A 16449-nucleotide genomic window follows, 5' to 3' on the forward strand; every position below is an offset into this window, starting at 1 on the left:
CGCAATCAGACAGACTCTTGTTTTCACAGCCAGTCGATCGCCCTCGTGTCATCACCCTGCCTGCTGGCTGGGCAGGGTAACTCCTGAGGTCACCATCCTCTCCAGCCTGCCTTGGGCTTGGAGAGTGAGGAGGAGGGTGAGGGACGTCTGCTGACCCTGAACATCCGCCATCCATTATCCCATCACTGAGAGCAAGTGAGTGGCATTCGGGTTCCTCAGTGGCTTCCCCTGTCTGTGTGGGGAGAGGCAGAAAAGGGGGGAGAGACTATCTCCAAAGGGGGATTTCCTTTGCAAACAGCCCCCAAGAGCCCCTCACTCTTAGGCCAGGCAGGGGCTTCTCCAGAGCCGTCTCCAGTGTGTTTGGAAAGGTTCCAGCAAGGGGGCTCCTAGTCCTTCCCTTGTGGGACACTGTTCCCCAGGCTGAGAGTCTCGGAGCTGGGCCAGACCCTGTGAGCTGCTGAGCCTGGAAATCAATGGGGAACGAGGAGGGCCCTGGTCATGGCTCTGCTCTGAACCCTCCTGCTTCTCAGCGTCCTCTGGAACTGGTCGCTCGCTCAGCACCGGTCAGAGATGGCCGGTGTCACTGACCCCACCCCACCCTATGGACACGTTTCCCAGATCTCAGTGCCCGGTCTCAGCTCTCTCCCTCCCCCGCCTCCAGGGTTTCACACCGAGCAGGTTCCCGTGGGCTGCGCTCTGAGCGGCCAGGCCCTCGTGGACCCCCGAGGTTCCAGTATGCCTACGATGGGAGGGACTTCATCAGCTTTGACGACCAGACGGGGACGTGGGTCGCGGCCGAGCAGCCGGCCTTCCCTCAGAAGCAGAGCTGGGAGACGGGCAAGACGTGGACTCAGTAGGTCCGGTGGTACCTGAAACGAGTGTCTGGACACCCTGCAGAGCCCGGTGCAGCAGGGGAGTGGGGTCCTGCGGCAGCAGGGTGAGTGAGCCTGCAAGGAGCTAGCATGGGGTGTGGGAGGGGCACAGTCACACCAATGGGACTTAGGTACAGAGGTGCCGACTTTCCAATGCTCCAGGGGATGCTCGACCCCCACTCTGCCCCAGGCCCTCCCCCCACTCCACCGCTTCCTGCCCCACCTCTTCCCACACTTGCTCCGCCCCCCACTCCAACCCCTCTGCTTCTCCCCACCCTGTTCCGCCCCCTTCCCCCTCGTGCGCCGCCCCCTCACTCCTCCCCCTCCCCCGTGAGCCTCCTGCATGACACAGAACAGCTGACTGTGGCGGGCAGACAGCGTTGCGGGGGAGGGGGAGGCGCTGATCGGGAGGGCTGCTGGTGGGTGCTGAGCACCCGCCATGTTTTTTCCTGTCGGTGCTCCAGCCCCGGAGCACCCACGGAGCCGACGCCTATGCTTGGGTATCTCCGGAAAGGGTGGTGTGGCTGGGCAGATGGACTGTGATGAAGCGCTCCTGTGTTCTATTCCAGCTCTGTCCCTGGCCTGCTGGGTCACCCTGGGCCAGTCACAACCCATCTCTGTGCCTCAGTTTCCTCATCTGTACAATGGGGATAATGAAGCTGACCTTTTTTTGTAAAGTGCATGGAGATGGAGCAATGACGAGCTTGTCGAGAACTGTGGGTTGTTCTCAATTGTTACCAGTGCAGACAGTTTATTAGCTGGTGCTAGCAGTTCTGGCTGCCTGGACGCCTCCATTCTGCAAGCCCTTTCCTGTTGGCTTCCAGCTCCCTCCAACATCTCCTTTTTGGGCTGAACCGTTTCAGCCCTGGGTTGTGAGTTGATTAATTTTGGCAAGTTTGAGCCGGAAAAGGCCCAGCCGTCTGTGCGTGTGAAGGCAGCAGACTGGGAATGGGGCGGGGGATGCATTTTGTCATTTGACAAAGAAAAAACACTTGCCTTGAGCTTCTTTTGCCCAGTGCTAGCACCTCCTCGGTCGAGGGCAGAGGCGTGGAAAGGGCCAGGGACTCGGGGCAGTGTGGCAGCGGGATTGAAGTGCCCGAGGATGCAGAGAGGGACCTGCTGGGATTTCCAAAGGGAGGCGCCTGACTCCCTGTGAAATCACCGGGGTTAGGCACCGAGGGGGGTTGGAAATCCAACTGGCTCTTAGCCCCCTAAATCGCACATGCATGTTTGGAGGGTCCAGTGAAAACCTGCCTGGATGTAGCTGGGTTACAGTGCAGGAGCGTGCGCAGTGAAGGAGACCTGGGCCCAGGCTTCTGCTGGTAACTATCCAGTTCAGCTACACCAATATAAGAAAGGATTAGAACAGAGGGGATTGACACCAGATTAACTAACTCTATTTACGAATCAATGTAAATGGGTGCAGACCAGGTCTCTCTCACATGTGAGTATTCCTCAAATTCAAACTGGAACAGGTGCAGAGAAGGGCTACTAGGATGATCTGAGGAATGGAGAGCCTACCTTATGAGAGGAGACTCAAAGAGGTTGGCTTGTTGAGCCTAATCAAGGAGCGTATGATGGGTCCACCTACAGTGGTGTGTGGCCCATTGGCGACTGTCAGTAGCAAAAATCCCCAATGGCCAGAGACAGGACATTAGATGGGGAGGGCTATGAGTTGCTACAGAGAATTCTTTCCCAGATATCTGGCTGGTGGGTCTCACCCACATACTCAGGGTCTAATTGATCACCAGATTTGGGGTCAGGAAGGAATTTTCCGCCAGGAGAGACTGGCAGAGACCTTGGGGGGTGGGGTTGTTGCCTTCCTCTGCAGCATGGGGCACGAGTCACTGCTGCTTTAAACTAGTGTCAGTGGTGAATTCTCTGTAACTTGAAATCTTTAAATCATGATTTGAGGACTCCAGTCGCTCAGGCAGAGGTTAGGGGTCGGTTCCAGGAGCAGGTGGGTGAGGTTCTGTGGCCTGCAATGTGCAGGAGGTCAGACTAGATGACCACAATGGTCTCTTCTAACCTTAAAGTCTATCAGACACTCTGCAGGGCCTTTACCTGTTCTATTACATGGTCCCAGCCCCCGGCGTCTGGCTAACGCCCCGTGTCTCCTCCCAGTGCACCCCAAGGTCTCAGTTTCCCGCAGAGATGCCCCCGATGGCTCCATCACCCTCTCCTGCCACACCAGGGGTTCTTACCCACATCCCATCCACATCTCCTGGATGCAGGATGGAAAAGACATCCTGGTGGAGAAAGAGTCCAGCGGGATCCTGCCCAACGCTGACGGCACCTACTACATGCAGTCGTCTCTTGAGATCTCCCTGCAGGAGGAGGACAGGCACCGCTATGCCTGCCGGGTAGAGCACAGCAGCCTGGCAGAGCCTGCGCTTGTCTGGAGTAAGGGTGGGGCGAATGGCGGGGGGTGGGGGCACAGCCCTCTTGGAGTTTCAGAGATGGGGTGAGCCCCTGTAGCAGAAGGGTCAATATCCCTGCCCATCATCTTCTAGTCTGGGGATTTGTGTGATCCACAGAAATGGCCGATCCCTCAGAGAATCTGATTTTCTGGCCATGGTGGCATCCAGTGACGGTGAGTTCCACAGGCTGATGTTATTACAAGTGAAAGGCCCAGCAACTGTGTGGCGTGTATGGCTGGCAGTGCCTGGCAGAGTGCCCGGTCTTGTGCCCCATCCCTGTCCGCCTCCTGCCTCAGACTTTCCTCTCCTCTGGAGGCCAGGTCTCTGTATAGGCCCTTGGGGAGAGGTTCAAGGCAAAGGCCTGTGGCTGACCCAGGAGGATGGTCCAGTGGGTACTCCCCTCGCTGACCTGAGTCCTTCTCCGTCCCACAGCCCCTGGGAAGAAGGGCTCCCTGCCCCTCTGGGTCCTGGCCTCCATTGCCCTGGCTGCGCTGATTCTGGCTGGAGCTGTAGGAGCAAGTGTTACCCTGTGGAGGGGAAAATCAGCAGGTAACAGTTGGTCCCTGTGGAGCTGGGATGTATGCGAGGGCGGCTCGGGAATGGGGCAGCCCAGCCAGCCAAGGGTGAATGGGTCCTCCCACCCCCAAGGAGAGGTGGGGCAGCGTTGATCACAGTAGCCTGGTCCTGCTGGGGGCAGAGTGGGCTCTGTGGTTGACTGGGCATCTTATTGTGCGGGGGGTCACTGGGGTAGGGCTGGCCTCAGCGTGGTGCAATCGGGGTCACGGAGAGCCTTGTTTCTGGGGAAGGGGGAGTCGGGGTCACCATGGGGGAGGGGTTACCCTGCTCCCCTGCACTGATCCTCATTCTCTGCTTGTGTTTCAGGCCCATGGAGACCCAGCTACGCTCTGGCAGCCAGTGAGTAAATCTGGGGTACAGGGCCCAGATGCCCCAGTGCATCATAGTGGGAGGGGAGTAGTGACTGAAGATGAGTGCCGATTGCTGTTTACTCTAGGCCTGACAATTCCTGGGCCTGTGGAAATCTGCGGGGCCGCCCCAGCCATCATCCTTCCCCGGCTCCCCGGCAATCTCTGACACACGCGCTGCCTTCGCTCAAAACCCAGGGAACCCCAAAGAGCGGAAACAGCATCCAAAGGTCACCCCCCAGGGCAAAGCTCGGCCAGCGTCCCAGCATGCACTGTGTGCCCCTTAGCATGACTCTGGGGACAGGAGTGCAGGCCTGTACCCGGAGCACCGGGAGATGGTGCGTAGGGTTGTTATGCTCTCTCCTGGAGGCCTGCCCATTGTCAGGACTGGGGGTTTCTGTACAGAGCTTAGTTTGGGGTCCATGAGGGGGCATGGCGGGGGGAAACCCACAGCTGAATTCCCATCCGCCTTCCCTAGCTGGGGTTCCCAACAGGTAAAGCCACCTCTAAATAATTGTCTTCTCTCTCTGTACCGCAGCAAAAATCGGAGAAGTTTCTGCTTCCAGCTCTTCATCGGGAACAGACACCCAGAGCATGGGAGCCCGGAGCTAGGTTCAGAGTGGCCCTGGCGATCCAGTGAGGAATTATGGGATGCCACCTGTGAGGCAAATGGACCCGCTTGAAAAAACTGAATGCAGAAATTGTGGTTTGTAGGAAGAAGACTCTTTGCTCTCATCGAGGTCCAGTCTGAGATGCCACCAGCTTTTCTGACACACAAAAATCTGCTCCACACTGAGCCACTGAGTCTCCAGATATCAGACGGTGGTTGGCTAGCGTCTCTGTGTGGAGCAGGACTTGCGGAAAGATGAGGATCTATCCCTCTCTGGCTGTGGCTGAGGGGATGTGGAACGGGTTTTTCCCTATTTCTTCTCCAGTTCCACCTTTTTGCTGGCTTTTCATTTTTAAGAAATGATTTCTGGGGGCTGACACACGACCGCCAATGTCTCAGATACCTACAGACCTGCGGACTGTGTGGATTTTTGGGTAACAAAGTGTGATGATATGGGTTCCCCTATCACAGTAGTGCTACCTCTCCCTTTCCTCATGCTCTGGTCCAGGGGCAGCACATTATGACAGACGGGGGCATTCCTGTTACCATTTGCTATGAGTGTGACATTTCTAATTTAAATTTGGACACAAATAAAGTACCTTTGTGATTGGGAAATGTGTTCTACAGCATTAAACCTTGGAGCGAGTGTAGTAACTCCTCTCTTAACGTTGTAGTTATGTTCCTGAAAAATGCGACTGTAAGCAAAATGATGTTAAGCGAATCCAGTTTCCCCATAAGAATGAATGTAAATGGAGAGGGGGGGGGAGGGGAGGTTCCAGGGAAATTATTTTCACCAGACAAAGGACTGTACACACACACACACACACACACACACACACACTAAGTTTTAAACAAACAATTTAATGCTGTTCACAGCTATGATGGTTGTGAAGCTTGGTTGAGGTGGTGAAGTTAGAGGGTGGACGAGGAAGGGATATTTCCCAGGGAATGCCTTACTGCTAAATGATGAACTAACACTCGGCTGAGCCCTCAAGGGTTAACACATTGCTGTTAATGTAGCCTCACACGCTACAAGGCAGCACCAATGGAGGGAAGGGAGACAGCATGGCAGACAGAGACACACGCCGTGTGTGTGAAAGAGAGATGCACTTTGCCCCTTTAAGTACTCTGACCCCACTCTAAGTACATTGCCTTTTTAAGAAGATCGGCAGGTTGAGATGGGAGCTGCATCCAGGAAGCTCCCTCCATCCTGAGCCCTGTCGTGTCTCCCCCACCACCACACACACATTCTATGGAGATGGGGTAAGTGGGGTGCAGGGGGACACCCTGACATTAGTTCCCCTCCCCTCCCTCAGCACAGCAAGCAGGAGGCTCTGGGGAGCAGCTCCAAGGCAGAGGGCAGGAGCAGCATATGGCAGTGGGAGGAGGGACAGCTGAACTGCTAGCAATTGATAGCCTGCTGGGCGGCTGCCACACTAGGAACTTAGGGGAACAGGGAGCTGATAGGGGGGCTGCCAGTCCACCCTGGTTCCAAGCCCCCACCAGCTAGCTGCAACGGGCTGCTCTTCCTGCAAGCAGTGGACAAAGCAGGCAGCTGCCAAAGGACGTTATAAGGGAGCATTGCACAACTTTAAATGAGCATGTTCTCTAATTGATCAGCAAGGTAACAACATAACATTAACAATCTGCTTTACAAGGCTGCTTGCTGGGTCTGGCAGGAAATGAAACTTACCCTGTTACACTGTCTGCAAAGAGCCATGGCTGCAGCCGTGAATCCTTTGAAGAGCCTCCGAGATGAAGCTACTTGCTCCATCTGTCTGAGCCCTGGTCTACACTAGGAGTTTAGGTCAAATTTAGCTGCGTTATATCGATATAAACCTGCACCCGTCCACACGATGAAGCCCTTTTTTTCGACTTAAAGGGCTCTTAAAATCAATTTCCTTACTCCACCCCCAACACGGGGATTAGCGCTTAAATCGGCCTTGCCGGGTCGAATTTGGGGTACTGTGGACGCAATTAGACAGTATTGGCGTCCGGGAGCTATCCCAGAGTGCTCTATTGTGACCGCTCTGGACAGCGCTCTCAACTCATATGCACTGGCCAGGTAGACAGGAAAAGGCCTGCGAACTTTTGAATCTCATTTCCTGTTTGCATGGTCACCTGCAGCTTGCCACGCTGGCCAGAGCTCATCAGCAGAGGGAATTAAAATCAACAAAGGGGGTGGCTTTGCGAGAAACTGAATGGCCCCCTCAAGGATAGAACTCAAAACCTCAAAGATAGAACTCAAAACTGGGTTTGGCAGGCCATTGATTTCACGGAGGGAAGGAGGGAGGGAGGAGAAAATGAATACAAAACAAATCTGGTCTATTTCTTGTTTTGAGCCACTTCATCTATCTTTATACATCTTGCTGGCAGCAGACTGTGCAGTACGACCACTAGCCATCGTCATCTCCTGGGTGCTCGGCAGAAGATGCTGCAGTATGACTACTGGCCATCATCTTCTGTTGGCTGGAGGTTAAAAGACAGTGCACTGCCTGTAGGACTGAATCGCCACGAGATGAAACTTAGAAGGGAAATGACCTGGCTGAGTCACTCCCATGTTTGCTCAGGCTCCCGATTAAAAGAGCACCCAGGACTATGTCGATGACGGCTACCAGTCATACTGCACTGTCTGCTGCCAAAAGGCAATAATCTGCTGCTGTGTAGCAATGCCGTACCGCGTCTGCCAGCACGCAGGAGACATACAGTGACGGTTTGCTGAGCGGGCTCCATGCTTGCCGTGGTATGGCATCTGCACAGGTAACTCAGGAAAAAAGGCGCGAAACGATTGTCTGCCCTTGCTTTCACGGAGGGAGGGAGGGAACGGGGGCCTGATGATATGTACCGAGAACCACCTGCGACAATGTTTTAGCCCCATCAGGTGCTGGGATTTCTACCCAGAATTGAGATGGGCGGCGGAGACTGCGGGAACGGTGGGATAGCCCCCCACGGTGCAACGCTCCGGAAGTCGACGGTGCCTCGGTGCTGTGGACACACTCCGCCGACTACAGGCACTTAGAGCACTTGCCTGGGGACACACACAATCAACCGTATAAAACCGCTTTCTACAAAACCGACTTCTACAAATTCGACCTAATTTCGTAGTGTAGACATACCTTGAGGTTTTGTTAAGGATCCAGTGTCTTTAGATTGTGGGCACAATTTCTGCCAAGCCTGCATCACCGAGTTCTGGGAGGGACCAAATGCAGACATCTCCTGCCCTCAGTGCAGAGAGACCTTTCCCTAGAGGACCCTAAGGCCGGACAGACAACTGGGGAACTTTGTAGAAATAGCCAAGCAGCTGAATGTCCCAGCAGCAGCACGAGGAGGAGATTTGTGCAATGTGCACCAGGAGCCTTTCAAACTCTTCTGTAACCAGGACCAAACGCTCATCTGTGTGATCTGCAGGGAGTCCCAGGCTCACCGCACTCACAGGGTGGTCCCTATAGAGGAGGCTGCCCAGGAGCATAAGGTAGGCCACAGCTGGGCACGACTTTAAGTGAGGAGTTAGTGTGTATGTAAACCCCAGAATGAAGGCGGTGTTATTTCTTTATTAGTCTCATTCCAGTATAGATTAGAACTCAGAGTTTAATCTGATCAGGGCTTAAATTCTTATAGAGTATTTCCCAGAGCCCCCCATGCCCTCCTCCAATATGCTATAAAAACTCCAGGGGGGTTGAAGATATTTACCAGAGCTCTTCTCCAGACAGCTCCAGCTGCATTTAAGCCTGAATCTGAAAATCGACCCCCTGCTCGCCTGTCTCCCATTCTCATCCTCAGGGTTGGCTGCGGTGGCCCATGACTCCAACTCCTCCGGTACCCATGGGGCTCAGGGGTGGCACGGCATCACCGCAGAGGATAGCGTGCAGCTCCTTGTCAAAGCGGCATGTCTGTGGAGTTCCTGTTCCCCCAAAATATCCCCCCAAGCCTTACACCCCCTTTTCTGGGGAGGCTTGAGAATAAACAAGATGAGCACAGACCAGCCTTGGGTTTTTAGGACCCTAAAAACCCCAATCAGATTTTTTTAAAAACAACAGAACTTTATTAGAAGAACAAAACAAAACAAAGAACTAGCCTTGTAAGATTAGGATGGAAGATAATCTCACAGGCAATTAGCTTCAACACATAAAGAATCCCCCTCTAGGCAAAACCTTAAAGTTACCAAAAAAAAAAACCCAAAACAGAAATGCACATTCCCTCCAGCACAGAGAATTTCACAAGCCAAAAAGAAAAGAAAATCGAACGCATCTTCTAGCTAAATTACTTACTAACTCTATAGGAGTTGGATTGCTTGCTTCCTTGATCTGTCTCCAGCAGAGGCATCACACAGACAAAAAAGCCTTCTCTCCCCTCAGATTTGAAAGTATCTTCTCCCCTTATTGTTTTTTCTTGGTCAGGTGCTAGCCAGGTTACTTAAGCTTTTTAACCCCTTACAGGTAAGGAGGAATTCTAGGCTACCCTTAGCTGTATGGTTATGACAGTCCTTCTCCTCATCTCCATGGCAGGGAGATCCCGGCTGGGAGGGGAAGGGAGAGGGGGGAACTTTAGCCAGGCAGAGGAAGCAGCTGGACAAGTTTCTCTCTCTCCCTTCCCCCACCTGTGGCCCATCAGCTCAGCAGCCAGGGCTGCAGCAGGGAGGAGGGGCTGATCGGGGCTTCTGCTCCTTTGTCTGTGGTTTGCTTAGGCCAGGCAGAGCCAGAGGGTCACTGACTAGCTGATGCTCCGCTGCTGCTGGATCCTTACCCGAGTGATGGGCAGCTGGGTCCTTGGGAGCCAAATGCCCCTGATGTGTGTGGGAATGAGGAAATGGAGGCGTCTCTGATGTCCACTGTGGACATTCATTTGGAACATTTTCCACACTGAGAACATCTCAGAGGTTACTTCCCTGTGCAGATTTGCAGATGCCTGATGCTCCGGGAGCAGCACGCTGAACTTGATCAATTAGGACAAACTGCAAAGCATGGGGCAGACAATCCCCCAAACTGGTGGATATTCCAATACTTAGATTCACCAAACCAGCAACAAAACACCTTCTATGCCTATCTTACTGGTTACCCAGAAGCCAAAACACAGTTCGCTGAAAGCACAGGTAGCCAATTCTTTTTTTCAAGGTCAAAATTTCCTTGTCAAGCTATAGACAAAGCCCACACTCCAGAGAAAATAATAATAAAGAAACCACAACAGTAATGATAATAGAGAAATAAAAACATTTCAGGGTTCCATTCGAAAGCATCTGGTTGTCTAGATTTGGCCCATGTCTGCCTATTGACTACCCCTGCATTAAAGACACCCAGCCTTGGGCTCCTGCCCAGACAGCCCAGTTAAATATAATGCAGATTACTGAAAATCTTGTTCATCATCTAAAAAGTTCAGCCAACCCCAAAGGATCGGATACATTACCCAAGAAGTTAAGGAATACTTCAGTTCTTACCCAAATACATGCTTACAGCCAATTCTTATTAACTAAAGTAACACTTATTAAAAGAAGAAAAGAGAGAGTCTTGATCATTATACACACAGACATGAATAGAGTCCTTAGGGCAGTTTCACTGCAGGGATGGTGCTTTAGAATTGAAGGGTCCTTTTTCGAATCATTTCATCAGGTTCTTGTCCAGATGTGAGCAAACTATGGCCTGCGGGACCATCCTGCCAGGCCCCCAAGCTCCCGGCATGGCCCCGCTTTGAGCGCCATGGTAAGGGAGCAATGGTGGGGGCAACAGACGTTCGGGGGGGGTGGTCAGGGGACAGGGAACGGTTGGATGGGGCAGAGGTTCTGGGGTGGGGCGGTCAGGGGTCGAGGAACAGGGGGGGTTGGACACGCATGGGAGTCCCGAGGGGCCTGTCAGGGGGTGGGGGTGTGGATAGGGGTCGGGGCAGTCCGGGGACAGGGAGCAGGAGAGGGGTTGGATGGGGGTGGGGTCCTGGGGGGCCTGTCAGGGGGTGGGGGTGTGGATAGGAGTTGGGGCAGTCCAGTGACAGGAAGCGGGGTGGGGTTGGATAGGGGGTGGGGTCCTGGGGGGCCTGTCAGGGGGTGCGGTTGTGGTTAGGGCTCGGGGGGGAGTCAGGAAAGGGGGGTTGAATAGGGGGTGGGGTCCGGGGGAGGGCAATTTGGGGCAGGAGTCCTGGGTCGGGGTGGTCAGGGGACAAGGAGCAGGGTGAGGTGGATGGGTCAGGGGTTCTGAGTTAACTGAGTTAACTGAGCAGTCAGGGGGCAGGAAGTGGGAAGGGGCGGATAGGGGGCAGGGGCCAGGCTATTTGGGGGGCACAGCCTTCCCTACCCAGCCCTCGATACAGTTTGACACCCCAATGTGGCCCTCAGACCAAAAAGTTTGCCCACCCCCGTTCTAGTCTAATGTCAAAATCAGGGCAGTTCACTATCAAGGCAGTCCAGATGGGACTGGAGATCTCAGTCTTACGACTCAAACTCCCTCTGAATAAAGCTTGAGAAGATCTGAGAGAAAAGGATCAGGTCCCAAGAGTTTTTATACAGATTTTTGCAGCCTCTCGATGGCACGCAGTCCTGGGGTGAAAAATAGGCTTTTGAAATAACCTTGTAATTCCTAAACATCACCGGCAATTAACTACAGGGATTAACAGAAGGTGATTATCCATTAAGTAGTTCATGGACTGTTTACCACAAACTTTAAAGAGACATGCAGACAAGGACATTATTACACCTAACTTTTATCTAAATGTTAATATTTCCTTTTGATCTCCAAGTTAACAGAATACAGCCCTAGAGAGGAACTGTTTGATTACATTGTTAACCTCTAACAAGACACAGGTAAACAGAGACTACTACGGTTACCATCTTCCAATTCTCTAGGAATACAAGTTTACATTTCAAAGCTCAAGCCTATAGAACATGCAATGGCCCTAAATACCATTTACACACTTAGAAGCATGTTTCTAAAGGTTGAACCTAGATCAATTAGCCTGCAAGTTGCTTCACCCTTTCTGGCCATGGGTCACAGAAGTTTAAATGCTGTGTGGATTCTCCCATGCTTAATGAGGTGTGATCTCAGTGTGAAACTTTTCCCACAATCCAAGCACTTATGGGGTCTCTCTCCTGGGTGGATTTTCCAATGATGAACAAGGGATGATCTCCATGTGAAACTTTTCCCACAGTCCAAGCACTTATGGGGTCTCTCTCCTGTGTGGATTCTCCAATGATTAACAAGGCCTGACCTCCATATGAAACTTTTCCCACAGTCCAAGCACTTATGGGGTCTCTCTCCTGTGTGGATTCTCCAATGATTAATGAGGCCTGACCTCCATATGAAACTTTTCCCACAGTCTAAGCACTTATGGGATCTTCCTCCTGTGTGGATTCTCTGATGTGTAACAAGGCCTGATTTATCTGTGAAACTTTTCCCACAGTCCAAGCACTTATGGGGTCTCTCTCCTGTGTGGGTTGCCTAATGTGAAACAAGGGCAGATCTCTGTATGAAACTTTTCCCACACTCCAAGCACTTATGGGGTCTCTCACCTGTGTGGATTCTCTGATGTCTTATAAGGTCTGACTTCCAAAGGAAACCATTTCCACAGCAGAGGCATTTATAACATCTCTCACCGGTGTGGATTCTCTGATGCGTAACAAGACCTGATTTCTTTGTGAAACTTTTCCCACAGTCTAAGCACTTATGGGGTCTCTCTCCTGTGTGGATTCTCCCATGTGTAACAAGGCCTGATTTCTTTGTGAAACTTTTCCCACAGTCTAAGCACTTATGGGGTCTCTCTCCTGTGTGGGTTCTTTGATGTCTAATTAGTGCTGACTTTGAGTAGAAAGATTTCCAGCACTTGAGGCATTGAGAGGGTTTCTCGCCTGTGTGGCTTCTCCCATGGTTATTCAGGTCTGAGCGATTAATGAAGCTTTCGCCATGGTCCAAGCATTGAAGGGGTTTCTCTCCTGTGTGGATTGTCTGATGTGTCACAAGGTGTGATCTCAGAATGAATCCTTTCCCATAGTCGAGGCACCGATAGGGTTTCTCTTCATTGGGATTTCTCTGCTGGGCTGTGGGATCCTTGTGTCCTCCACCACCTGTAATAGATTCATCAACTTCCCCAGGAACGTCCTCATGATGATTCCCATCTTCACTCTCACTCACTCTCTTCGCACCTGCTGGGAGAGAGACAATCCAGACAGGAGTCATCATGCTGGGGAGAAAGAGGAATAGCACAGAGGGAAAACCCAACACACTAAAGTTGTGAAGAATCAGCAATTGGATTTTGACTCCACTTCCCACCCAAACACTCACAGGGAAGGAAAGTTGGGAAGGAAGCTCCAGCAGCTCACAGGGTGGGTGGAATGGCGTGAGCGATATCTGCTGACTACGGCCCTGCCCTGGCTGAGATGAGGAAGAACAGAGGGCGCTTACTCACACCACACATTTGGGATTCTCAACTTTTTCCTTCATTCACCACATGGTTTCTGTGTCAGTCCTCACCTGTGCGGGTGCCTCTCGGGATCTCTCTTTCCTCAGAGGCCTGGAGATCCGGGACCCACAACTCTTCCCCTCGTTCCAGCTGGGCGATCCGCTCAGGCTTGGGAATGGGAAACCCTGCACAGGGGGTGAAATCAGACCAGATCAGGGTGCATGGAGGATTGAGAGAGAGTCTGTCACAAAGGGCATTCCATGTCCCAATGCTGTGCTGGGGGAACGTGGAATCCAAGGGGACGGGAACATGGTCACTGAGCCCCCTTGGGAGAGGCAGACATCTGGGGAGGTGAGGGGAATTGTCACACCCTCACTAGGAATTTGCAGGATCTGTGCATTCTGCGGGCCTTGCTGACAAACACACAGCTCTAGAGTTAAACCCCTGCCTCCTTCTAAAGCTGCAGAGCCCAGAGCCCTCCCCATGGCGAGAGCTAGACCCAAGGAGGGAGATGAACAGAGATGCTGTGTGTGAATGAGAAATAATAGACAGGACACTTCATGAGTTCTGCCCCACTGAAAGCTGGAGGTGGGTGGGAATGGTTTCACATGTCCATTAGGTTTTGACACTGTGGTCCCATTGGAGAGGGTACAGAGATGCAAGTCTCTCTCGCCGCAACTGTGGACTATGGAACAAAATCTCCTCCAATCTAACTGACCAGGGAAGAACGTAACCAGAGTCAGAAATGCAGGCCCTACACTTTCTAATAACCGAGGGAACGGGAATCGCTTACTCAGCGAGGTCACCGTCTCGTAGTTATCCTGCATGACGTCCCTGTAGAGGGCTCTCTGACCGGGGTCCAGGAGAGCCCCCTGCCCCTGGGTGAAATACACAGCCACCTCCTCGAAGGTCACCGGCATCTGGAACAACAAAAGTCCCCCACTCAGCACCTGCTGCTCCAGCCACAATCCCACTAGTCACGGGAAAGGAAGAAAAAAAAGCTCTGGGAGGGCCAGAGAAGCAGAATCCCTCTCCCACCCTGCAGCAGCCATGTGGCTTCAGGGGGTGGGAGAAGGTGAGAGCTCCTTGTCCCCTCAGCACACAGAGCAGGGCAGGGTCTTCTCATTTCCCACACGCCTGCCAGCCACAGGCAGATACGGGAAGCAGAGCTCTGAGCCGGGGACAGGAATCCCGACAGCTTCCCTTCGTATTTCACAGCAGCCTCTGGCCAGTGGAGTCAGGCTCCAGCACTGGGAGTCTGGAAAATGTTCCAAGCCCTGTTTCCTGTTTCATAAATGAGGAAAGTTCCCCTGCTGCCAATGGGCCTATTCAGAAAAGCAGCAGGTGTGAGGATGCAGATATGCAGGCCTGGCTGTAAAGGCCGATACTCTAAGAATTTAGGTGTATTCTTATCACTTGGCTAGTTCTAGTGGTATAAAAGAAAGAATCAAAATCACTGTCTGCGGGTGGAAGTCTCTCTTACTGTGACAGTCTGAGGCCCTGTGCTTAGGCTAAGGCCTTTGGCTAAGCAGCAGAGGCAGCCATAAGCCAGGAAGCGACCGGTCACCTCCTCACATTTCAACCTAGTCACATTGAAATAAGGTGCTATTGGGCTGTTAGGAATACAATCCTGTCCTGATAGTGCCCATCGCCTCCAGAGAAAGGGAAGTGCCTACAAAATGTAAAAGGAAACTTAGTTTGATAGCATCCTGTCTGGCAAGAACCCACTTATCAATAGCTGGGATGTGAAATCCTCACTTCTCTATTGTTTTGTCATTATAGTTCCCACTTTGCTATTGTTTATTTGCATGGTCTCTGTCTGGTTCTGAGATTGTTTCGTCTGCTGTATAATTAATTTTGCTGGGTGTAAACTAATTAAGGTGGCACGATATAATTGGTTACATACTCATGTTACAATATGTTAGGATTGGTTAGTTAAATTTCAGGAAAATGATTGGTTAAGGTATAGCTAAGCAGAACTCAAGTTTTACTATCTAGTCTGCAGTCAATCAGGAAGTGAGTGTGGAGGGGTGGGGAAACTGCAATCATGTTTGGCTAAGGGCAGGAATGGGAACAGGGACACAGGCAAGGCTCTGTGGTGTCAGAGCTGGGAAGGGGGACACTAAAGAAGGAAACTGGAAGCATGCTTGCTGGAAGTTCACCCCAATAAACATTGAATTGTTTGCACCTTTGGACTTCGGGTATTGTTGGTCTCTGTTCATGCGAGAAGGACCAGGGAAGTAAGTGGGTGAAGGAATAAGCCCCCTAACAGCAGGTTTATCACACCCTGTTTCCTCCCTGCCTCTCCCTTCCTCTCCTCCCCCCAGCAGCTCCCTTAAAATCCCCTACCTGAGCTGGCTCCATCATGGCCATTTTCCTTCCCTTTCTCCTGGAAGATGGGTTGATCTGGAGCAAAATCTGGACGTGATTCCTCAGCCTGTCAGGGTGAGAGGGGCGATGGGGGGGTTTCAAAAGGGGCTTGAGTCCATTTCGCACCCCGATTCCCCCCCCCCCAGACTCTTTCCCTTGAGTCAGACGCTCTGGACTTTGCCATGCTGGGAAGAAACCCAGTTAGGTTATTACCACCCAGGCCAGCCCCCTCCCAGCAGAACTGAACCCACCGGGACTCTTTGAAACTCTCCCTGTAACAGTGTCTCTGAGCCAAATGCTGGAAAAAGAGCAGAACCAGAAAAGCCACTTTTGGGGATTCCCTCTGACACTGTCCCCAAAGGCAGCGCCTGTCCCTCCACTCTACAAGCAACGCAGTGATTCCAGGCAGTCAGCAACTGGCTTTTCCTCTCTCAGCTCCTTTCCTTGTGCTCAGGAGAGTCAGTCTGCCCGGGATAATGCAGGGAATGGATCTGGGCAGATCTGGGAACTTCTCTTCCTGCTGCTCCTTCCAGTCTCTCCACTCTCCCTTTTTATCATCTTCCCTCTCCCTGGAGAACTGGTGACTGCTCCATTGACGTGGGCCTTTGCTCTCCTTAGGGAGATCAGCCACTGACACTGCTAACAGGGGTTTGAACCCTAGCAGTATCCATGAGGACAGCAGCTCTGGGACTCACAGACACATGGGGAGCCCCTCCCTCCTGTACTTCAAACTCGCCAGCAGGTCCCTGAAAGGGGCCCTTTGTGCAGAGTCACTTTCCTGCCATGTGGAGGAGCAGAAACTGCTCCCTGTAGGAATTTGCTACTTAGGGTGCACTGAGCATGCTGACGTGAACTGAGCACACTCAGTAACATCTGCT

At 52.3% G+C, this 16449-nt stretch overlaps 1 long non-coding RNA gene and 1 pseudogene across 1 annotated transcript; one reads left to right on the forward strand and one right to left on the reverse strand.

Annotated features, from left to right (window-relative positions):
* Window positions 1-570: 570 nt before the first annotated feature.
* LOC144276704 (class I histocompatibility antigen, F10 alpha chain-like) lies at window positions 571-4827 on the forward strand (annotated as a pseudogene).
* Window positions 4828-12879: 8052 nt separating this feature from the next.
* On the reverse strand, window positions 12880-14051 carry LOC144276625 (uncharacterized). Its single transcript, XR_013348290.1, has 3 exons — window positions 13995-14051; window positions 13273-13386; window positions 12880-12947 (listed from the first exon to the last, which is right to left on the reverse strand). It is a non-coding gene; the product is annotated as an uncharacterized LOC144276625 (long non-coding RNA).
* Window positions 14052-16449: the final 2398 nt, after the last annotated feature.

Source organism: Eretmochelys imbricata, chromosome 17, assembly GCF_965152235.1.
Source record: "Eretmochelys imbricata isolate rEreImb1 chromosome 17, rEreImb1.hap1, whole genome shotgun sequence".
In the NCBI taxonomy this organism is placed as follows: domain Eukaryota; kingdom Metazoa; phylum Chordata; order Testudines; family Cheloniidae; genus Eretmochelys; species Eretmochelys imbricata.